The sequence below is a fragment of the Neoarius graeffei genome, chromosome 17 (genome assembly GCF_027579695.1).
Source record: "Neoarius graeffei isolate fNeoGra1 chromosome 17, fNeoGra1.pri, whole genome shotgun sequence".
Lineage (NCBI taxonomy): Eukaryota > Metazoa > Chordata > Actinopteri > Siluriformes > Ariidae > Neoarius > Neoarius graeffei.
In genome coordinates this window covers 59,678,666-59,702,679 of record NC_083585.1, presented here as the reverse complement: position 1 = coordinate 59,702,679, position 24,014 = coordinate 59,678,666, and the positions used below count along the sequence as shown (strand labels likewise).

The window sequence follows — 24,014 nt, the reverse complement described above, 5'->3', positions numbered from 1 at the left end:
CAGTCCAAAGACATGCAGGTTAGGTTAACTGGTGACTCTAAATTGAGCGTAGGTGTGAATGTGAGTGTGAATGGTTGTCTGTGTCTATGTGTCAGCCCTGTGATGACCTGGCGACTTGTCCAGGGTGTACCCCGCCTTTCACCCGTAGTCAGCTGGGATAGGCTCCAGCTTGCCTGCGACCCTGTAGAAGGATAAAGCGGCTACAGATAATGAGAGATGAATATATAATTACAAAAATAAATATCTACTACATACCTATCCCTGTAAATATGAATATATAAACTATCCCCATAAATAAATATATACCATATACTAAGTTAGTTCTAATATAACAATCAACCCTATTCTATTTATCCCTCATCATCCTCCGTTAACGCACTTCCTCTTCTATATACTTGTTTAAAAATATTTTTTGTACCTTTTTTTTTTAAACAGATTTATATTTGCACTTTGTTTTATTTCTGTCTCCAGTCTGTTCCATAAAGTCACCCCACAGCTCCATACGCACATCTCATCTCATCTCATCTCATTATCTGTAGCCGCTTTATCCTGTTCTACAGGGTCGCAGGCAAGCTGGAGCCTATCCCAGCTGACTACGGGCGAAAGGCGGGGTACACCCTGGACAAGTCGCCAGGTCATCACAGGGTCGATACGCACATGTTTTTCATATTTGTTCGAACCTTTGGTTTTTTAAAATTTAGGTCTCCCCTTAGATTATATCCCCCCTCTCTCTCACTAAACATTCCTTGTATATTTTTCGGCAATAGATTATTTCTCGCTTTGTACATTATTTGTGCTGTTCTGAATTTGACCAGATCCATAAATTTCAACATGTGTGATTTTATGAATCGTGGGTTTGTGTGATCTCTGTATCCTGTTTTGTTTATTGTCCTTATTGCTCTTCTCTGTATTGTACATATCGGCTGCAGAGTGGTTTTGTAGGTGTTTCCCCAGACTTCGACACAGTAAGTCAGATATGGCAAAAATAACGAGTAATATAGAGTACGCAAAGATTTGCAATCAAGAATATGTTTTGTTTTCCACAGAATTGCCGAGCACTTTGCCAGTTTTGCTCGTATGTATCCTACATGAGGTTTCCAGCGGACTTTATGATCCAAAATCACACCAAGAAATTTAATTTCCTGTACCATTTCTATCTTAGTATTGTCTATTATCAATTCTACATTACAGTCTATTTTGTGTCTCCCAAACAACATGATCTTTGTTTTGCTTAGATTTAATGGTAATTTATTTTTGACAAACCATAGTTTTAGTTTATTTATTTCAGTTGTGATTGTCTCCAAAGTCTGCTGCAAATTCTCACCGGAACAAAAAATATTGGTGTCGTCTGCAAACAAAACAAATCAGTACTTGCGAAACTCTACATATGTCATTGATATATAATATGAATAATTTCAGACCTAATACTGACCCCTGTGGTACCCCGCATGTAATGTTCATGAAATCAGATTTATGGTCACCTGTCTGCACAAACTGTTGCCTGTTTCTTAGATAGCTCGACAGCCAGCTCCACCCAACTCAAACCAGAAAAGTGATTCAGAGTACAATGCTTTCGCTAAGATAGTCCTTATATAAATGTCTGTGCTGTGATTGAGCTCTAATCAGGAACAGGTGCATGGTGATTAGTCCTAATGATGCTATGTGAGAGATATAACCAGACAACTTTTTGACGTATTGGGTGTGATATTGGATGGTAACTCTACAGTAATGGTGTAAAGTGAAAGCGCTGGTTCACTGCTGTCCCCCAGGCACCCAGCAGAGTCGCACCATAATACATAAATGTGGTGTTGTTGTTTCTGGCGCATGGCATGCGGCGTCAAAGAAAGGAATAAATTTGCATCGTAACGGCGATGTGTCCCTCATTCTTGGTCTCACTGTCACAAGACAATGCAGTGATTTATTGATGTGAAAAACACGACACGACACAATTCGATGGTTCATTCATGGTGCTGTATTATTATTATTATTATTATTATTATTATTATATTCAGGGGGATTTTGTGCCTTTGGAAATATTTTGCTCAAAAACTCATCAGGAGCTCTGCGTTTAGGCAGGGACTAAATATCTATATTATCTCTGGGGTATTTGATGCAAAACTTTACGTTGAAGGGGTTCCGGGGCTGACAGTATACAGCTGCAAATCTCTGCTGGAGATGATCGATAGTTACTGATCATCAGGAACAGCGTCCTGGGTACGAGGTGTGATTTTCACTCACTTCCCACTGTCTGGAGCCAGAACGGTAGTTTTCTGTAGTCTTGATATGTTCGATCTCCATCGTTAATCAGGAAATGTGTCCAATTTTTGTGTCATAAGTTTATTAGTATAATCGCGCACACTTGACTTGGGTTCTAATTAATAAAATCTCAATCAGGGTATCAATGCTTTCCTAAGATAGATAGATAGATAGATAGATAGATAGAGCGAGCGAGATATTTAGATAGATAGAGATGGATAGATAGAGCAAGATCAACAGATAGATAGATAGATAGATAGATAGATAGATAGATAGATAGATAGATAGATAGATAGATAGAGCGAGATATTTAGATAGATAGAGATGGATAGATAGAGCAAGATCAACAGATAGATAGATAAAGTGAGATATTTAGATAGAGATAAATAGATAGATACCGTAGATAGATAGATAGATAGATAGATAGATAGATAGATAGATAGATAGATAGATAGATAGATATCTCGCTCTATCTATCTATCTATCTATCTATCTATCTATCTATCTATCTATCTATCTATCTATCTATCTATCTATCTCACTTTATCTATCTATTGATCTTGCTCTATCTATCCATCTCTATCTATCTAAATATCTCGCTCTATCTATCTATCTATCTATCTATCTATCTATCTATCTATCTATCTATCTATCTATCTATCTATCTATCTCACTTTATCTATCTATTGATCTTGCTCTATCTATCCATCTCTATCTATCTAAATATCTCGCTCTATCTATCTATCTATCTATCTATCTATCTATCTATCTATCTATCTATCTATCTATCTATCTATCTCTATCTAAATATCTCACTTTATCTATCTAAATATCTCACTTTATCTATCTATCTGTTGATCTTGTGCTATCTATCCATCTCTATCTATCTAAATATCTCGCTCTATCTATCTATTTAGATAGATAGAGATGGATAGATAGAGCAAGATCGACAGATATAAAGTGAGGATAGATAGATAGATAGATAGATAGATAGATAGATAGATAGATAGATAGATAGATAGCACTAGATAGATAGCACTAGATAGATAGAGCGAGATATTTAGATAGATAGAGATGGATAGATAGAGCAAGATCAATAGATAGATAGATAGATAGATAGATAGATAGATAGATAGATAGATAGATAGATTTATTTTCTTTTTCTCTTCCAGACCCTTTAATCATGAACATGTTTCTTCTATTAAAAACCGAGTGAATAAATTCTCATGTAAATCTTTCAAACACTTTAATGGCATTTTCACCTCAGAGCACAAACTTTTGCACACAAGAATTTGAACTTGGACTGAGGAAATACAGTCGAGATTTTGCTCTAAACTAATTCTCGTCTCCGGACCGTGAGTAATGTTGATCAGCTGACAGTTAAATTGTGATTTCTGAATGTTATAATCAGGCTTTATGATGAGCTGGAGAGATGGGTTTAGTTTTCCTCCGAAATATTTGCATGATTTTAGTGTTCTGGTCTTCCACACACTCCTCCCAAATGAACAGAGCGACTGTGTCGGTCCCTAATTGTTTGTGTCACGCGTGTGTGTGTGTGTGGTGTTGTGAAAGGTCCGTAGTGATTGGGGGGGGGTTATTGTGATGAACTCAGCCCTGAAGCTCTCTGGTAGACGTGCAGTTGTGTTCGTGTCCTCAGTCAGACAGAAACATGGCTTTAGTCGTTAATGTCTCGAGTTAAGGACACAAAACAGTTCCTGAGCCACGGTGATGGACATGAGACAGCTGGGGATGTCATCGTGTGTGTGTGTGTGCGCGCGCACACTTGTGTGCATGTATCGTTGGATCTGTCTTCAGCTTTGGCTGCACTCAGGCCCTCTCTCGCCTTGTTAGAGAGATGTGGAAGGCCGTAATGTCAAATAAAGGACACACAAGTGGCTGCAGCTCCAGTCAGCCCACACACACACACACACACACACACACACACACACACACACACACACACACTTCCCCCCACCATGAACTTGTAGACTAGCCAGTGCTCGGCTTTTGAGCGTGCTTTAGTCCTGAGTGACTGGGACAGCGTTCCTGAAGTTCCTGTTCAAGTAATAAATCAAATGATTGTTTTATTGATCGAGTTCACTTTACTGTGTGATTTGAAATATTAATATTTATCTACACACCATTTGACTGATAAAGTAGAAAGTCTAACATACACGATGAGGGTTGATGAGGCTAAAAGATCACAGGATTATACTGTTTTTATTTAATCGATGTGCGTTATTTATTGTGTAATGATATATTTACAGTAACTGAACAAGTTGCCAGTAAAACAGCTGTGTTACCATGGGAACAACAAACAAAACTATCTAGAAATGCACTCGGTAGAGTAGAGGGCATACCTTCACCATGGCACGTGTTATCAACATCAAAATCAAGTCACTTGAACCGAGAATAATACTAAAGCTGTCCACCAAATTTCATCCAAATCTGTTCACAACTTTTTGAGTTACCTTGGGAACAGACAAACGTGAAAACATAACGTCCTCCAACAAAGCTGGCAAAGGCAATAAACTAAACATTAAACATATTTATTGGAATAATACATTTATAAGAGATTCCTGACAGGGAGAAACGATGAGTTCTATGTTTCTTAAGAGTCTCAATCTCCGAGAAACATCAGGAAAAAGTATTTAACAAGTAAATGAAAGAAGAATTAGGAAGAAATATGTCAAGCATGGGTTTTTAAAATAAATTAATTTTTTTATTTAATAATTTTTTAAAAATAAAATAAACGTTGAGTGAGAAATAAATTTGGTTTGAAAATATTTCCTTCGTTAAAAAATTGACAAAGAAAATTACCTTGACATTTAAAACAAGCTGAAAAAAATCAAAAAGCTGGAAAAAAGATAATTTGGAAATTAGAAACAACATTAAAAAATTTTGTTGAAAAAATAAAAGAAAAACAAAAATTTAAGAGGAAAAATTAAGTATTTAAACAAAAAAAATTAAAAGTAAAAAAAAAAGTAATATTGTTTATTAAGGTAATAACAGCAGCTTGTTATTTGTAGTCATCTCATCTCATCTCATTATCTCTAGCCGCTTTATCCTGTTCTACAGGGTCACAGGCAAGCTGGAGCCTATCCCAGCTGACTACGGGCGAAAGGCGGGGTACACCCTGGACAAGTCGCCAGGTCATCACAGGGCTGACACATAGACACAGACAACCATTCACACTCACATTCACACCTACGCTCAATTTAGAGTCACCAGTTAACCTAACCTGCATGTCTTTGGACTGTGGGGGAAACCGGAGCACCCGGAGGAAACCCACGCGGACACGGGGAGAACATGCAAACTCCGCACAGAAAGGCCCTCGCCGGCCCCGGGGCTCGAACCCGGACCTTCTTGCTGTGAGGCGACAGCGCTAACCACTGCACCACCGTGCCGCCCCTGTTTGTAGTCATACGGATCGTAAATAATCATAACTCGAATAAATAGAGATGATTTTTACAGTGTCGAGGTCCTGAGTTTCGACACGGCGACAAAACATCAAATAAATGAACATTTAAAGATTAAAAAGGAGAAATGAAACGAGAAACCCGGAATAAAAATATCTTTGAGGATGTTTTTCAAGGCCTGAACCTGCACTGAGCAGCATGTTGACACGTCTCAGGATAAAGGAGGGAAAACATGCAGCTCCGAGACAGCTGTGAAATCACACACGGTGGGGATAAGTGTGTGTGTGAGAGAGCGGGGTTTAATATGCCCAGTTGTTCAGAAACATGTCGCTCTTCCATCTCCCCTCGTCCTCTGTCGGAGTCTCACTGGCTCTCGTGCTGCTGTTTAAATCTCCGTCTGACTTTAACGCGTTTTCGTTCCGTTGTGTCACTCAGTAACACGTGGAAATGCTCGACCCGTCCCTCACGACCAGCGGAACCATCAGTTTCTAGCTGAAGTCTAAACCTGAGGGCCTCTTACTTCACGTCCTGTCTGTGACTGCAGCACTTTTGGCACAAGAGCCTTTCTTTTTTGTTTTTTATTTATTTATTTATTTATTTATTTTCAAATAATTTTATTTGATGCATCTTTTATATAATATATTGGTGTACTTTTCATTCATGTATTTATTATTTCTATTTATTTATTTGTTTATATTTTTTCATAACTGTTGCTTTTTTATTTGTATAATAATAATAATAATAATAGTTGTAAAAACAACATAAACAGCTTGAAAAAGCACCCAAATAAATTAGAAACAACAACATAAACAATTATACGGAGCGATATATCTCTTGTGTACTTAGCCTTTCTTTCTTTCTTTCTTTCTTTCTTTCTTTCTTTCTTTCTTTCTTTCTTTCTTTCTTTCTTTCTTTCTTTCTTTATATATTTATGTATTTACATTTTCCTTAATTGCCACTTTATTATTTGTTTGTTTATTTGTTTGCTGTAAAAACAACAGAACTTGGAAAGAATACCCAAACAAATAAACAAACAAGTTTATGTAGCGACATATCTCATGTGTACTTTCCCTTTATTTATTTGTCTGTTTTTTTATTAATTTATGTTTTTGAGTATATCAATATTTTACTGTAGATTTTTTTTCTCTCTGAGGAATAAAAAAAAAAATAAATAAATAAAAAATAATAATAATAATAAAGCCTACATTCAGTGATGAAAATCGATCAGTAATAAAGGTATTTGTGTTATTAATGTGTGTATGAGAAAGTGTGTGTTTGTTCTGAACCGTTGCTGTGTGTCCCGTTCACCCGGACAGCGTGACACACAGGAAGCTCCTCGTCCATTTTATAGCTTGAAAAAACAAAGCCACCTCGTCTGCACTTCTTCTGCTGAGCCTTCAGTAAAATCCAGCCAGTGTCCCTGAACAGTGAGAGGATAAAGAGGAACGGGGTGTGGGTGTGTGTTCAGGACGCCGGCTCTGATGCATACAACGCTCTCGGCCTGGCTGACATTTCACTATTTCGAAACCGAATTGTGTTAAGAGTGGAAGCAAAGCCGCTATTCACCCGAACAAAGTGGCGCAAGTTCATTGCCGTTTTCTCCTCAATGCGCTCGTCTGGCTGGACGGAGGATTGGAGCGGCGCCAATTGGGATCCAACAAAGTTCCCTCTATTGCTCTGGCACTGGAGTGCTAACGGATACAGCCACTGAGAAACACCATGAGCACTGCCAGAGGGTTTTACAGGCCAACAACAAAAAAAATTAAAGAATAAAAAACGGAAAAGTTCAGATGAAGGGTTGGGGTTTTTTGTTTTGTTTGTTTTTTTGCGCCAGGTCTGTGATGCATTACTGCATTTGGCATGCCTTCACTATAAACAGGTGGTGGCTAGCAGTGACTGATTAGCCGGCGTGGGTGGAGAGGATCGCTCGAACATTACAGAGGTCTGAAATCTTAACACGCTGTAGCGCCGTGACTGACCGCGAACATGACCAGGGCTTGGAACAATTCGCACAGCAGATACGTAGCACAGGGGGATTAGAACCATCTCGAGGTTTAACACAAATTCACTGCAACACAAAACGTCTTCGTATTGGTCTCTGATTAGTGGAAATGTTTCATATCACTGAGAAATGACCTGTTTAAAGACTCGAAGGTTCAACGATTCAGAAATATCAACACTCAGGACTAACAGAGAAAGATCTGGCCCATGGATGAGTCCGTTAACCGTCAGGTTTATATCCAGAATTCATTCTGATTTAACAGGACCGATCTTCAGAGTTTAACACGGACGTAGACCACGGACGTGCCATGAAGTCTTCAGAGAAGAAGAAACCTTTATTCGTCACATGCACACTTCAAGCACAGTGAGATTCATCCTCTGCATTTAACCCATCTGAAGCAGTGAACACACCCAGAGCAGTGGGCAGCCATACTACAGCACCCGGGGAGCAGTCAGGGGTTCGGTACCTCGCTCAAGGGCACCTCAGCCCAAGGCCGCCCCACGTCAACCTAACCGCATTTCTTTGGACTGTGGGGGAAACCGGAGAACCCGGAGGAAACCCACGTGGACACGGGGAGAACATGCAAACTCCGCACAGAAAGGCCCTCGCTGGCAGTTGGGCTCGAACCCGGACCTTCTTGCTGTGAGGCGACCGTGCTAACCACTACACCACCGTGCCACCCTCCAATTAAAAACTTGGTTAGAGATGCCACAAAGTAGGTGGCAATGCCTTTAACCATATGTGTGTTGCAGGCCACTAGGACCTCTTCCATCCTTGTCAAGGGGAGTGCTAACCTTCTCTCCTTTCTTACAACACGAGATTCACTTCACAGTGATGTAGCGACGAGCGACCGTGTAAAGTCTGAAATTCAGCAGCGTGTAGCGATGACGGGTGGAATACCTGTCAGTGACGCAAACTGGGCGGGAACTAACCTGCTCTCTACTTTGAGGTTAATACCAGTGGGAGCCGAAGGATGCTGTTGACTGATGGATGACACAAACACGGAGTTCCTCAAAATGTTTACCATCAGGACACAACAGCCAAGACTTCAGGTCCGACATCATAACGATGCTCAAGAATTCCAATCAATCACGTACGATGTAATTTACAGGAACTGATCTCCTGCATCAGGAACGTGATTATTGACAGCACCGAGACGGCCACTGGTGAAGAACACACTCACGATGTATCTAATATATTCACGGTCTTGTAGGGACCGAGCCAGGTATTGCTTGTTTCACTCAGAAACGTTTAGGGACGGGAGATATATCAGAGTGTTGCCTAGGCAACCGGAGCCTGGGGCATGACCGAGGTTGACGAGCGAATCAGTTCCTGTGTTTTGTTTTGTTTTGTTTTTTCACCACTTTAATCTAACAGATCAAAATGACAAGTTCGTTAACAAAGAAAAACATTTATATCGACTAATTGTGAGGTTTTCTTCAAGCAGGAGATGTTTGTTTAAAGCTGTACTGCCTTTCAAAATTTTCAAGTGTCGGTCATAAAAAGAATTTTCCCGACACCTAATTATTTTTGTTCCATGGACCGAAAGCTACTGAAATTGAATTGCGGACGTCCAATTTTTTTAAATTTTTATTTAAACAGAACAATTAATGAATTTAAAGCCACATGGCCCTAAATTCTCTGCTATTTTTTCCTGCTTCACCATGACCCGATACAAATCCCACGTCATGCATCACGTGGTGGGCTTTCCCCGTTCACGCAAGGCATTGTGGGATACAAATTTGAAACAGGAGAGAGAAATGGAGGACGTGAGTGTGCGAATGAAACGTGAAAGACCGACTACAGTAACGGAAAGAAAGCGAGAAGAAAAGATGTTATGTTCTATACGAAGGAAAGGAAACGCAGGACCAAACTAATAAATATGGGCGCTCAGCGAGCACCTCGGTGTGATCAGCTGTTCGTTTAGTGACAGAATGATGGAACTGTCAGTGCACGCTCAAAGGGAAACCTGTAGATGGCAGTAATGCAACACTGTGGATGCAAAAGAAGAAGTAGTTAAACCTGCGCATGCGCACACGGACTTCCTCTGTCTGCTTGACTGCGCGAAGCGAGCGATTTCATGCACATTATTTGCTTTAATCCCTTCAAATTAAATAACTTCCCAGCCACAGAACAGAACGGCCTGATATTTTGTGAGATATAACAGAAATAAACATCTATCACAATGACCACATTTCAGACGGAACTCAATTTCAGCGATTTTATGAAATCGAAAGTCCGTCTCGCTTTAACCTTTATGGAAGGAGTCTCCAGTGTCAGAGCTTCGAATCTTCAGGGTAAAAGAGTTCACACTTTGTGGTTTCTCGATAACTTGACAAGTCCTAGGTTTTGTTGTTGTTTTTTTATGATTACCTTAAAGAGAAAAGACATACCGGTGATGGATGGTTTATTGGTGCTGTAACTGACAGAAAATGTAGCTACAAATGGATAAAAAGTACAGTTTGATTCTCTGTAATGGAAAAAAAAAACTTTTAATTGTTGGGAATTCGCTGTGGTATTAAAGGAATTAAATACTTCGTAATATTTCTCTGGTTCATCACGCCACTCATTCGTTGTTGATTATTTTCCTAAAACAGCATGACACTGAGTGTGTTAAAGTGCCATTCCACCATTGGATGTATTCTTTGGCATAAAATACAATATATTTTGACAACATATATAAATGGTATCACTAGACAGAGAAATCTTTTAGCTTCAAAATGATATATCAAACATAATTTTTTGACAACGACAAGTATATTAATTTTGCGACCAAAGTCACCTACCCTTTTAATTTCCGCGCGTGATGTCATCGGCAGGTTCCCCTTCTTGTGTACCACGTGACGTGTGACGTGGCACATATTATCAGCAATGGCGGATAGAACGCGATAAAAATAATACCAATAAATCTAGCTAATACCGATAAATCTAGCTAACTGAAAGATTAACTCAAAATTTTTCGCAATTTTTTTGGCCCCCAATATACGAGGAGAAATGACTCTCTCACTTTGGGGGTTTCCTGGTCTAAAAATAGACCGACACGTGGTACACAAGAAGGGGAACCTGCCGATGACATCATGCGCGGAAATTAAAAGGGTAGGTGACTTTGGTCGCAAAATTAATATACTTGTCATTGTCAAAAAATTATGTTTGATATATCATTTTGAAGCTAAAAGATTTCTCTGTCTAGTGATACCATTTATATATGTTGTCAAAATATATTGTATTTTATGCCAAAGAATACATCCAATGGTGGAATGGCACTTTAAGGTTTGGTCCAACAATACCGATAACTATACGTAACTGTAACTATAACGATAACTATAAATAAATCGTCCTCCTGCAGTTTATGTGGTCGATGATCACACCAGACCGATAACGATCCCTATAGCCCAGGCCCGGGTTTATCCGTATCGATCCAAAATCCGAGCGATTTTTTTTTCCAGGCCTGGACCTGATCCGATAAAACATCTGACCAATCAGTTAATTGTTTACATGCGACATTGTCTGAGCACGTCCTATTTTTCCCCGGGCATCTTTGTACATCTTTGTTGCATCATGAAGTCACGGAATACGGATTCACGGAAAATAAAAAATATAATACAAAGCACGGATCTTTTATTCACGGATACGTGATTATTTTCCGTGAAATGTCAATAGTAAATTAATAAAGTAAACATATAAATGTAGGTAAATTATGAACTTCGGCAGTCCAAACATTTAACTGTTTTAGACATCATCTTAATTTTTTTATCCGTGATGCATCATCCGTAACCAATCTGTAATATACGGAAACGTCCGTGAACAAGCCGTAAATTATTAGCATCCGTATTAAAATCCGTATTTTGGGTCCTTTTTTATTATATTTCCGTAATCCATGACCTATCCGTATTATATCAACCCCCGGAGTGTGTGCATGGGTCGTTTTGAAGTCCAAACTGTACGGTATGACCCAGAATAACGTGCTACTACTTGGAAAAATACTTCCATGACTATTTCGAAGTTGCATGCGTTTATTTCCCGGGATTATAATTGTGGTGCTTCTGCTCTAGACTGGAGCTAAATTCAGGCAGAGGGACGGTCAGAGTAGTAGTTATAGGTGTAGTTATAGTTATCAGTGCTGTAGGACCAGACCCTTAATCCTCTTACACCACGGCTTAGAAGCTATAAACGCTGAATCTGTCTTTTTTTTCTTTTTTCTTTTTGCGCCTTATTTTTTGTACGGAAGCCGAGAGAGGCCCTTCATATAATCTTTTTTTATTCACCTTGTTATCCCGAGATAACGACATAATTAATTCAGGATCTCGAGAAAACAACACAACTAATTCGAGATCTTGAGAAAACAAAACCGTTATTCCGAGATAACGACATAATTAATTCAGGATCTCGAGAAAACACAACAACTAATTCGAGATCTCGAGAAAACAAAACCGTTATTCCGAGATAACGACATAATTAATTCAGGATCTCGAGAAAACAACACAACTAATTTGAGATCTCGAGAAAACAAAACCGTTATTCCGAGATAACGACATAATTAATTCAGGATCTCGAGAAAACAACACAACTAATTCAAGATCTCGAGAAAACAAAACCGTTATTCCGAGATAACGACATAATTAATTCAGGATCTCGAGAAAACAAAACCGTTATTCCGAGATAACGACATAATTAATTCAGGATCTCGAGAAAACAAAACCGTTATTCCGAGATAACGACATAATTAATTCAGGATCTCGAGAAAACACAACAACTAATTCGAGATCTCGAGAAAACAAAACCGTTATTCCGAGATAACGACATAATTAATTCAGGATCTCGAGAAAACAACACAACTAATTTGAGATCTCGAGAAAACAAAACCGTTATTCCGAGATAACGACATAATTAATTCAGGATCTCGAGAAAACAACACAACTAATTCGAGATCTCGAGAAAACAAAACCGTTATTCCGAGATAACGACATAATTAATTCAGGATCTCGAGAAAACAACACAACTAATTCGAGATCTCGAGAAAACAAAACCGTTATTCCGAGATAACGACATAATTAATTCAGGATCTCGAGAAAACAACACAACTAATTTGAGATCTCGAGAAAACAAAACCGTTATTCCGAGATAACGACATAATTAATTCAGGATCTCGAGAAAACAACACAACTAATTTGAGATCTCGAGAAAACAAAACCGTTATTCCGAGATAACGACATAATTAATTCAGGATCTCGAGAAAACAACACAACTAATTCGAGATCTCGAGAAAACAAAACCGTTATTCCGAGATAACGACATAATTAATTCAGGATCTCGAGAAAACAACACAACTAATTCGAGATCTCGAGAAAACAAAACCGTTATTCCGAGATAACGACATAATTAATTCAGGATCTCGAGAAAACAACACAACTAATTCGAGATCTCGAGAAAACAAAACTGTTATTCCGAGATAACGACATAATTAATTCAGGATCTCGAGAAAACAACACAACTAATTCGAGATCTCGAGAAAACAAAACCATTATTTCATGATCTCAGCTGGATCACTGTATCTCCGTCGGTAGAGACGAAGCCGGGCCAGTCTTCTCCGGAGGTGCCGCGGACTAATTTTGAAATGATCCCTTATTAAAAGACTTAATGCAATCTCTCCCTGTGTCAACCCCTGATCAAAATATTGCCTTATTAGGTGATCGATTATTCCAGACATTCTAATGACCAAAGTTGCGTCTATACAGAATGAGAAATAGCCCCAAAGTCAGCATATCACAAGTCTCTTGGCGATCCTGAATGAACCATTTCTCAGCTGTTTACTCGAGATCATGAAATAATTGTTTTGTTTTTTTTTCGAGATCTCGAATTAGTTGTGTTGTTTTCTTGAGATCCTGAATTAATTATGTCGCTATCTCGGGATAACAAGGTGAATTAAAAAAAAAAAGGATTATATGAAGGGCCTCTCTCGGCTTCCGTATTTTTATAATTGTTTGCAAGAAACGTTTGAATGTAAAACATGTATTGCATCAAAATATCTGGATGATAAAATTTAATCGCTACAAGCTGTGAAAAAGCGTGCTAGTTAAGCTAAAAGCAGAGAAATTAAACAGATTTATGTTTAAAAAAAAAAAAGTTCCAAAATAAACCACTGGCTTAAATTTCAAGGCTTTCTCTCAAGCGATACAGAATTTATTGTGCATAATGACTCTTGGAGTGAAACGTTTCTCGTGTTTCTATTGGACCGGCTTTGGTTTTCACAAACGACTCCTGCATATTTGCACCATCGTTTCTAATCAATGCTTTCTTTTGTTTGCGTTTTGGTACCGTACGAGAGGAAGTGGCCCCTGTGAGGCAGCGCTCCTCCTCCTCGTCCTGCTCCAGTCTCGGAGCTCTGGTGCACCTCATTACTGATTGATTCAGACCGTGCCAAAGCAGACCCTCTGCTTCACAATGCACTGTACGGCTTCGCGATTGGGCGCACACACTTATAGCTAGCGCACACACCTTTGCGTGTGTGTGGAACGTTGAACAGAGGGATCGAGGACAGCCCCAGCTGAGTCCCTGTGCTCACTGCGAGGACAGTGGGATGGCTCTGCTCTAAGCCACGCTCCTGCTGGAATGTTTTCCATATAAAAGAGCCCGGGGCAGAGCGGGGCACTGACCAGCCGTGCTGACGCTCCTGTACGCTCCTAATCCCTTCATTAACGACAGCAGGAGAACGGCCGCAGATGGTGCTCAGGCAGACGGACAGTCCACAACCATAAAACGGCTCTGGCTCTGGATGTGAATGACATCACGACATGCTTTACTAAGAGGCTCGTAGATCTCAAGGACTACGTTCAGACTGCACCCTGAAACGACCCATATCCGATTTTTTTGCCCATATGCGACCTGTATCCGATTTGTTATTGACAATCTGAACGACACAGATCCGATTTTTTTCACATGCGACCCAGGCCGCTTGGATATGTGGTCCTAATTCCGATGCATATCCGTTATTTTCACATGCGACTGCGGTCTGACCGGAAAGGTCGCATTCATGCGACCTACACGTCATCAACAAGAGACAAACGTCACTATTCTGCGTTGGCTAATCCCGCCTCTTTGGTGGAAAACAACAACATTTGTACAGTTTTCAGAATTTAAATAGACTTTTATAGAATTGATCAAGCTAATGGTGGATTTGGTAGGGACCTGGATGTTAAACCATCCTGTATTACAAGATTATAAGATTGTTCTGGAAATTTCCAGTAATTTGACACCTTCGGTCTCATTAGTCTGCTGCCCACATTAATCAGATTATTGTGTGAGTTCCGCCGCCGCCACAAAAACCACATCGCCAGGTCTCGCCTCATCTCCATGCTTTACTTGCAAACTTGAAGAGTGCGCTTTTTTTTTTTTTGTTTACGTATTACGTAGATGTGCTTAATTACGTGTCGATTTGCGCATGCGGGACACTTTTGGGTCGTTTTCCGTTCATACTGGAGATCGCATACAAGTCTCATATAATTGGTAATGTGAACGGCCTAACAAAAAAATCGGATTTCACAACAAATCGGATATGGGTCGTTTCAGGTTGCAGTCTGAACGTAGTGAAGGATCACGGTTTCCAGCAGTGGACTGGTTACGAAATCATCAGCGCTAAGGCCATTATTAAAAAATGTTCTGTTTCCAGTCCACCGGCCGGGTGAGTGCCGTTTGTGCGGTTGAAATTTTTTTTTTTAACGCCGGTTTTTCGACATTTTTTTCGGGTTCGTAAATCTAAAATCGAACTTGACACTTCCGCATTCCCAGGGCTTTCCACTAAAGCTCATACTAGCCAGCCATGACAAATAAGTAGCCAGCTGGGGGGGGGAGTAAACACAAAATAAACTCCTGTGCACGCAGTTCCCAGGATTAATTGTATTTTCCACAGACCATTTATTTATTCACTTTACTCAAATACAAAGTAAAATGGCAGTAAATCTTCTTTCTTTTCTTGCGTATTGCATCATGAGGCGTTCCTGGCTTGTAAATCTCTTATTTTCGGTGCATGACACATTCACGCAGCTGAGCATGCTATGAATTAACAACGACAACGGTCTGCAGTGGCGGCTACACAATTACACACTCAGCCAACATTTCTCCATTTGTGTATGAAAATACACTCCAACCACTCAGTTTGGGTTCATTTACAACCAACGGTGTCTTTTGATGCCAGCACGTAATTGAACGAGAGAAGACTGATTTACCGGAGACAACATAAGCGTCATCTCTGCTTCTGTTCCCTCCGATGTCACCTCCGACGGCCCCGACACACTACTGCCTCCGCCAAGTGCGTGCACACACACCGCATGTCGGGGCCGCGGATGAGTTACTCTCCCTTGATCAACGAAGTCGGCGGGGAATTTGTGGTTATTATCGGTACAAACAGCGCGAATCACAACTTAAATGAGTGCGGTTCAGTTTGACATTATTGTCAGTCCGTTAGATAAACATTTAATTTTATTAAAATCGAAAATTAATATTTAGAGCCTGTGGGCTACAAAAATAATAGGCATTAAAGTCGCCGGCTGGACTTGATTGTGTAGTCGGCTGTATGGCCGGCAGCCGGCGCTTGTGGAAAGCCCTGTCGAATCAGCTCTGCGCATGCACCGGGCGGCACAAAAAAATGTCCGCCACCATGAAGGAAGGAGATCCGGAGTTTTCAGACATTTGCTTAAGTGTGAAATCGCAAAATGGTATCCTAGCGAACAACAAAATAGTAAAGATTCAGAAAAACAAATCATTCAGTGATCATTTTAATAGTGTAATTTCATCCGAACTCGGCCTAACGCTCGATTTAGAACTACAAAAAGTCCGTGTGTCGGACATTTTAAGTACCTTTGTAAAAGTTTTGCAAATGTTGCAGTCAGCATTTAAAATGCTAACTTAAAGTTTTTGTACAAGTTTCAGTTGATTAAACTGTCATATTTTATTAAATGTGTCTGCTTTTGTAATAAAAAAGTACTGAAAGAAAAAGCAAACACAGGATTGCGATTTCTTATCCATCCATATAAAAAAAAAAAAATCCCTCCCTCCCGACTGAAAATTTTTTTGCTCACCCGGTGGACAGGAAACGGATTTTTTTTTTTTAAGGATGGCCTAATCAAGTCTCTTTTTCTAGCTAACAAAAGAGGAGACTATCTTAGAAACGTCACGAATTCAAAAATGACGAGCTCTGTTACAGTACGTTCTCCACCGTTGAAGCCAACGTGATGCACATCATCTCGATGCATTGCCAGCGATCCGATACGTTAAAGGAGACCGGAAGTCATTTTTAAACTTGCTTTATTTCATCAAGTTTATTTCTATAGCGCTTTTACCAATAGACATTGTCGCAAAGCAGCTTTACAGAATTTTAATGACTTTAAACACGAGCTAATTTTATCCCTAATCTATCCCCAATGTGGCGACGGTGGCACGGAAAAACTCCCTCAGACGACATGAGGAAGAAACCTCGAGAGGAACCAGACTCAAAAGGGAACCCATCCTCATCACAGATAGCGTGATTTATTACATTTTTAACAGTTTTAACATAGCGCTGTCGCCTCACAGCAAGAAGGTCCGGGTTCGAGCCCCGTGGCCGGCGAGGGCCTTTCTGTGTGGAGTTTGCATGTTCTCCCCGTGTCCGCGTGGGTTTCCTCCGGGTGCTCCGGTTTCCCCCACAGTCCAAAGACATGCAGGTTAGGTTAACTGGTGACTCTAAGGCTACGTCCACACGACAACGGCAACGAGATTTTATTAAAAAAAATATCGCGTCCACATGGGCAACGGATCAGTAAAATATCAGGTACATATGGCAACGCAACGCTTGCTGAAAACGATGCAATACACATGCCACACCTCTACGTGCGGTGTAAGACGGTCCCATCGGAGACACCAGAACAATAGAAGAAGTAGGACGCATGCGCATAAACCCCTTCTTCTACCCGGTGTGAAGCACTGTCAGGAACAAACACACAACAACAAGAAGAAGATGGCTGCGACTACGCGAGGAAATTGTGCCTTCTGTGTGTACAAATTAGTTTTATTAGTGTGCATAGTTTTATATAACTTAATTTTCTTATTGTGTGTGAACATTTTGAAAAGCATTTTATATAATTTATATAACTTTTTATATTGTGTGTGAACATTTTGAAAAGCAGTCTTATCCAATAAAAAAAAGAAATTCAAGAAATGGTTCAGTTACTTGTTTATTTAAAAGAAAAGCTGTATACAAAAGTGAATGCAATGCAGTGGTTCATACAAAACAGCGAGAGTGCTGCTTGTTCTAGTCATGTGGTTGTGATGTCATCGTAAACAAATCCGTTCTACTCATCCAGATGACTTCGCAATGGCGCCGTTGCCAGATTTTTCCACTCTGGAACCCGTTCTCAAAAAATATCGTTGTGGGGCACCCAAAACGCCGGTGCCGTGTGGACGCCAGGCCGAAACAATAAACAATTTGATCAGATTCACCTGAATCCGTTACCGTGTGGACAGGGACTAAATTGACCGTAGGTGTGAATGTGAGTGTGAATGGTTGTCTGTGTCTATGTGTCAGCCCTGTGATGACCTGGCGACTTGTCCAGGGTGTACCCCGCCTTTCGCCCGTAGTCAGCTGGGATAGACTCCAGCTTGCCTGCGACCCTGTAGAACAGGATAAAGCGGCTAGAGATAATGAGATGAGATGAGATGAGACAGTTTTAACATGAAGTCTGTTTTGTTTAAGTTATAACTTTTCACTGATGGAAGCCTAATGGTTAGAGAAGCAGCTTTGGGAGCAAAAGGTTGCCGGTTTGATTCCCTGGACCAGCAGGACATGGCTGAAGTGCCCCTGAGGAAGGCACCGAACCCCCGACTGCTACCCAGTTGCGTGTATTGTACGTCGCTCTGGATAAGAGCGTCTGCTAAATGCCTGTAGTGTAATGTGAGTCTGCCATCTTTATTTTTTCATCGTTTGACGGAGCTCCCAGACAGATTTATAGGTAACAGGCAGCGTTGAGGATACACTGACGTTGCATTAAACTGGAGGCAGTTTGACGACATCTTCAAAACAGGAAATGAGAGTCAGATCCGTTTCAAACCTTCCTTGATGCCTCGCTGTGTTGTTAAACGACGTCCTCCAGCGGCAGCATTTTCCATTGATGGCTGTTGTTCAAGTGCAACAGTCGTAATTATGAAATCATCCTCGTTTGCGTGCGTTTTTGTCAGTAGAAATGCAGTAGGTTGAGATTCAGTTGGAGAAAAACATTAAAGGAGAACTGAAGTCAGTTTTAAACTTGCTTTATTTCTTAATTAACGTGTTCTTCAATTACGTTTTCGGTTTTAGTAACCTTATATCGTGACTCGTATTGGCAACTAATCGCAATTAAATATTATACTTATCGGCCTGGGTGGCACGGTGGTGTAGTGGTTAGCGCTGTCGCCTCACAGCAAGAAGGTCCGGGTTCGAGCCCCGTGGCCGGCGAGGGCCTTTCTGTGTGGAGTTTGCATGTTCTCCCCGTGTCCGCGTGGGTTTCCTCCGGGTGCTCCGGTTTCCCCCACAGTCCAAAGACATGCAGGTTAGGTTAACTGGTGACTCTAAATTGAGCGTAGGTGTGAATGTGAGTGTGAATGGTTGTCTGTGTCTATGTGCAGCCCTGTGATGACCTGGTGACTTGTCCAGGGTGTACCCCGCCTTTCGCCCGTAGTCAGCTGGGATAGGCTCCAGCTCGCCTGCGACCCTGTAGAACAGGATAAAGCGGCTACAGATAATGAGATGAGACTTATCGGCCTATTCGGTTTTTAGCCGTGTTGAATTGAGTTCGTTTGGTCCACGGCAGGCGTCGCTTATCCGCGCGAGCTTCACGAGACTTGTGCGAGACTTCGAAACGTGAAACGTCAGCCAGGTGTCAGTGCCGCCATTTTGAAAACTGTTTTCCAAACGAAGTATTGCACAAAAACGAGTTTAAATGACAATTACTGCATACTTTTTTCAAACTTTCCTGATTGCTATCAAAACAAACAAAACTTCCGGCTTGATTACGTCAGCATTCGAAAGAGGGTGCGCGTGGCTTTTGACAGCGTTGGCAGATGTCGGTCACTTTGATTTCCGCTGTACGTTTTACTTCCATCCTATGATGTCTCGCACAGGTCTTGACGAATATCGTTTACGGCCATTGCTTTGACATATGGACTGATATATTCATCTCATCTCATCTCATTATCTGTAGCCGCTTTATCCTGTTCTACAGGGTCGCAGGCAAGCTGGAGCCTATCCCAGCTGACTACGGGCGAAAGGCGGGGTACACCCTGGACAAGTCGCCAGGTCATCACAGGGCTGACACATAGACACAGACAACCATTCCCACTCACATTCACACCTACGGTCAATTTAGAGTCACCAGTTAACCTAACCTGCATGTCTTTGGACTGTGGGGGAAACCGGAGCACCCGGAGGAAACCCACGCGGACACAGGGAGAACATGCAAACTCCGCACAGAAAGGCCCTCGCCGGCCCCGGGGCTCGAACCCGGACCTTCTTGCTGTGAGGCGACAGCGCTAACCACTACACCACCGTGCCGCCCGGACTGATATATTACATAACATATTTCAAACACTCAGAACTTAATATAGCAGTGACAAAATAGCGATCAAAAATGCGTCCCTATATTTAATAAAATGAGATAAATAGAATTTTGTTGATAATAAATTTGCCTTCAGTTCTCCTTTAAAGATGCATATGAATCATGTGGTTTGACATGATTTGATACGATGCTATGCAATGCAATATGATCTCGCTTCCTGCTCCATGTGACTCGAGGAGGGTCCGGATCAATAAAGGACTTTTATTAGCTTGTCGTATCTCCTCCGTCAACTCTCTACGAATTTCCATTCCCATTGTTTTGTTTGAAAGAACTCGTCACTGCACACAAAACTTGATCGTTGTTTTGTCAAATTTTTTTGCTAATGACTTATTAATTAGGGCAAATTATTTAACTTTCCAGGCTTCTCATTAGAATCGTATCTCCTTTCTGATTTATCATGCGAATTCAGTTCTGATCGATGTTTTGGGTCGATCTTTCTTCTCTCAGGGAACAAAATTTAGTCCTTTGTTGAGTTTCCTGTTGTGAACAGTTAGTCGTGGAGGTTGGTCCTCTCTCACACCGTCACATTTCAGTTCGGTTTGATGTTTTGGTCGTCATGGTTGTTGTGACGGCAGGTCAGATGAGCTCCTACGGCCTTGGCGTTCTGGTTTTGAAATCCCGTTGGCGCTTTGGCGAGAGAGCCACAGTGAGCGAACCACCACGACAGATTCTCCAACTCGCAGAAAACGTGGCCATGAAACTTGATGAGAATTGTCTTGAGAGAGAGTTTAGAGAGAAGAAACCAATCTAAATATAAAATGATTGGTCACATTTCTAAATAATAAAGGCGTACGTTAATGAATCGGATTTTATCGATCCACAGAAGTTAGAAACGATGCGTCTTGATTTCATCCCGAATTGTATCTGGGGCAGATTTATTTTTAATCGGGGTACATGGATCGTGAACTTTTGAATCGGTGCACCCATTGCACCATCACTAGTGCACGCTGAGGTTTTTGTTTTCATTTAGAGCTCATTTGGCCGTAGGCCAAGCTGGATGAGTTTATGCGATCGTGCATCAGCTGTCGTCATCGTCTGTTCACAATTTACAAAAATTGCTGCAGGATTGATTAGATTTTGATCAAACTCACAATGTTCCCCAGGTGGGTGTGCATACAGTAAATGTTGTCAAGATGGTGGCACCACCTGTCATATTTACGATTTTATGGACGTCGTGGCCGGTACGAGCTACAGCCTCATTGAGCATGGCACATGTTGTCTTGCTAATGCTAATAGATGACATGAAATGACAGTGAGGAGGTTTTCCTGTAAAACTCCTGAGAAAATTCCAGCGAGAGTACTTCACCTTGGCGAGCACTGAGCCCCGACACGCTTCGTTTTTGTTCCGTCTATTAAAGATATTGTTTGTACATGTGTAAATGTGGGTGTTTATTCCTAGTAGCGCAGGTGATCTCACCGTGAAGTGTGACTTGCTTTCACTGTGGCATGGGTGTTGGTTTGAGCCAGATGGACTGGTTTATTTGAGTATTTCAGAACCTGCTGGGGTTTTCATACACAACAGTCAGTCTCTCTCTCTCTCTCTCTCTCTCTCTCTCTCTCTCGGTTGCATCATTCTTGAGGCAAATGATGGCAAGTGGCCTTGGTGAATCTTCTCCAACCAACACAGTCTTGGGCAGCATTCCTGACCTCTTCTGAACTCATCTCCTGTTCATTCCACAGCAGTTGAGATATGTACTTGTTGAATTGTAACTTGGGACTTGGGTCTTCCTCTTGAAGTGGTCCCATGAGTTGGAGAGTATAAAGCATACTTTGACACCAGATCTTTTGTGGGTCTCTATAGGGAATGGCCAAGGAGCGTAGTTGACGATCGATAATAATAATAATAAGTTAAATTTATATAGCGCCTTTCAAGAAACCCAAGGATGCTTTACAGTAGTAGACAAAGACAGAAAAAAATAAATAAATAAAAAATATAATAAAAAATAAAAAGTAAAAAGTCCACCAAGTAGGGGTCAGGACGTAATTCCCGTGGTGTAGCAGCCACAGTCCCACCAAAAGGTACACGAAAACAAGTCCCACATCTCCAGCACTGACGCCACGACGCCGTCAGCAACATCGCTCGAACACCACGCCATGGATCCACAAAGCGAGCAAAGAAGCTCCGCCACACAGAGCGCTGGTGTGTCCCAAACCGCCTGCACAGCTGCCGCGACACCACCGAGCAACATCGCTCGGAACATCACACCAAACGTTAAAGTGCAGAGCGCTGGACAACCATGATGTAAAATGAGCAACGAGCTCACTGCAGTCCACAGCTGGGAGCGCAGGCATCACCCACGGCGAACCAAGGCCTGGAGGGAACCGACGCCCAAAACTAGGTCCGGAGCTACACCACAACCGGCGGACAAAACACTCAAACAAACATCAAACTACACAAACACACAGAAAAAAAAAATAGAAAAATAAATAAAATAAAACAAAAAAAAAGCTCCGGTGAGAAGTGGCAGCCAGAACGCGCACGACGTACTCTCAGCCGGAAACGGAAACAAAAAAAAATGTTTTGAAAATTGATGATGATGGAGAAAAACTTTGACTCTCTTTGTTGTAAACTTCTTCATTGGACTCATGGTCTTCATTCACACATAACAGTCTCTATACACAGAATGGTGTGAAAAACAAAAAACAGTGAGTGAGTGAGCGACAGTTCTGTGGGTGGAAAGTACGGTAAACAAACGCCTTGTTGGTAAGAGAGGTCAGAGGAAAATGGACAGGAAGGATGTAGCAACTCTTAAAGTGCCATTCCACCATTGGATGTATTCTTTGGCATAAAATACAATATATTTTATGACAACATGACTAGACAGAGAAATCTTTTAGCTTCAAAATGATATATCAAACATAATTTTTTGACAACGACAAGTATATTAATTTTGCGACCAAAGTCACCTACCCTTTTAATTTCCGCGCGGTAGTGAAACGTGATGTCATCGGCAGGTTCCCCTTCTTGTGTACCACGTGTCGGTCTATTTTTAGACCAGGAAACCCCCAAAGTGAGAGAGTCATTTCTCCTCGTATATGGGGGCCAAAAAAATTGCGAAAAATTTTGAGTTAATCTTTCAGTTAGCTAGATTTATCGGTATTAGCTAGATTTATTGGTATTATTTTTATCGCGTTCTATCCGCCATTGCTGATAATATGTGCCACGTCACACGTCACGTGGTACACAAGAAGGGGAACCTGCCGATGACATCACGCGCGGAAATTAAAAGGGTAGGTGACTTTGGTTGCAAAATTAATATTACCGTATTTTCTGGACTATAAGCCGCTACTTTTTTCCTAGGTTTTGAACCATGCGGCTTATACAAAGGTGCGGCTATTCTGTGGATTTTTCTTCCACCGCTAGGGGCGCTCTAACCGGAAGTAGAATCAAAAATAAGATAGACGAAAAATCAATGCAAAGAAGAATTAGCAGATCTTTAGCAGATAGAACACGCACGACAAATTACTAACTGGTAATTATTTTCAAATCCAGCGAAGATGATTAAAGTGACTTGTGGTTTCAAACACAGGAGAAATGAAGGTAAATAAATACCGGTTATTTTCTCTTGGTTCTGTTCCGTTTTAATCAGCAAAGTTGCTGCCGTGTTAAAAGGCACTGTTCGGAAAGAATCTGTTCAGGTACATACATGTACATTTACAGTACAAAATCGTTCTGTACATGCAGTAAATATCAACATAGATATCTGCGGCTTATAG

The 24,014-nt window shown here is 41.0% G+C and overlaps 1 protein-coding gene and 1 non-coding gene across 4 annotated transcripts in view; one reads left to right on the top strand and one right to left on the bottom strand.

Moving 5' to 3' along the window:
* The window catches only part of robo1 (roundabout, axon guidance receptor, homolog 1 (Drosophila)), a 573,922-nt gene that overhangs the window by 295,559 nt on the left and 254,349 nt on the right, over positions 1-24,014 (top strand). The gene's annotated exons all lie outside the window — the stretch shown is intronic.
* LOC132865138 (U6atac minor spliceosomal RNA) lies at positions 8,365-8,493 on the bottom strand. Its single transcript, XR_009650307.1, has one exon. It is a non-coding gene; the product is annotated as a U6atac minor spliceosomal RNA (small nuclear RNA).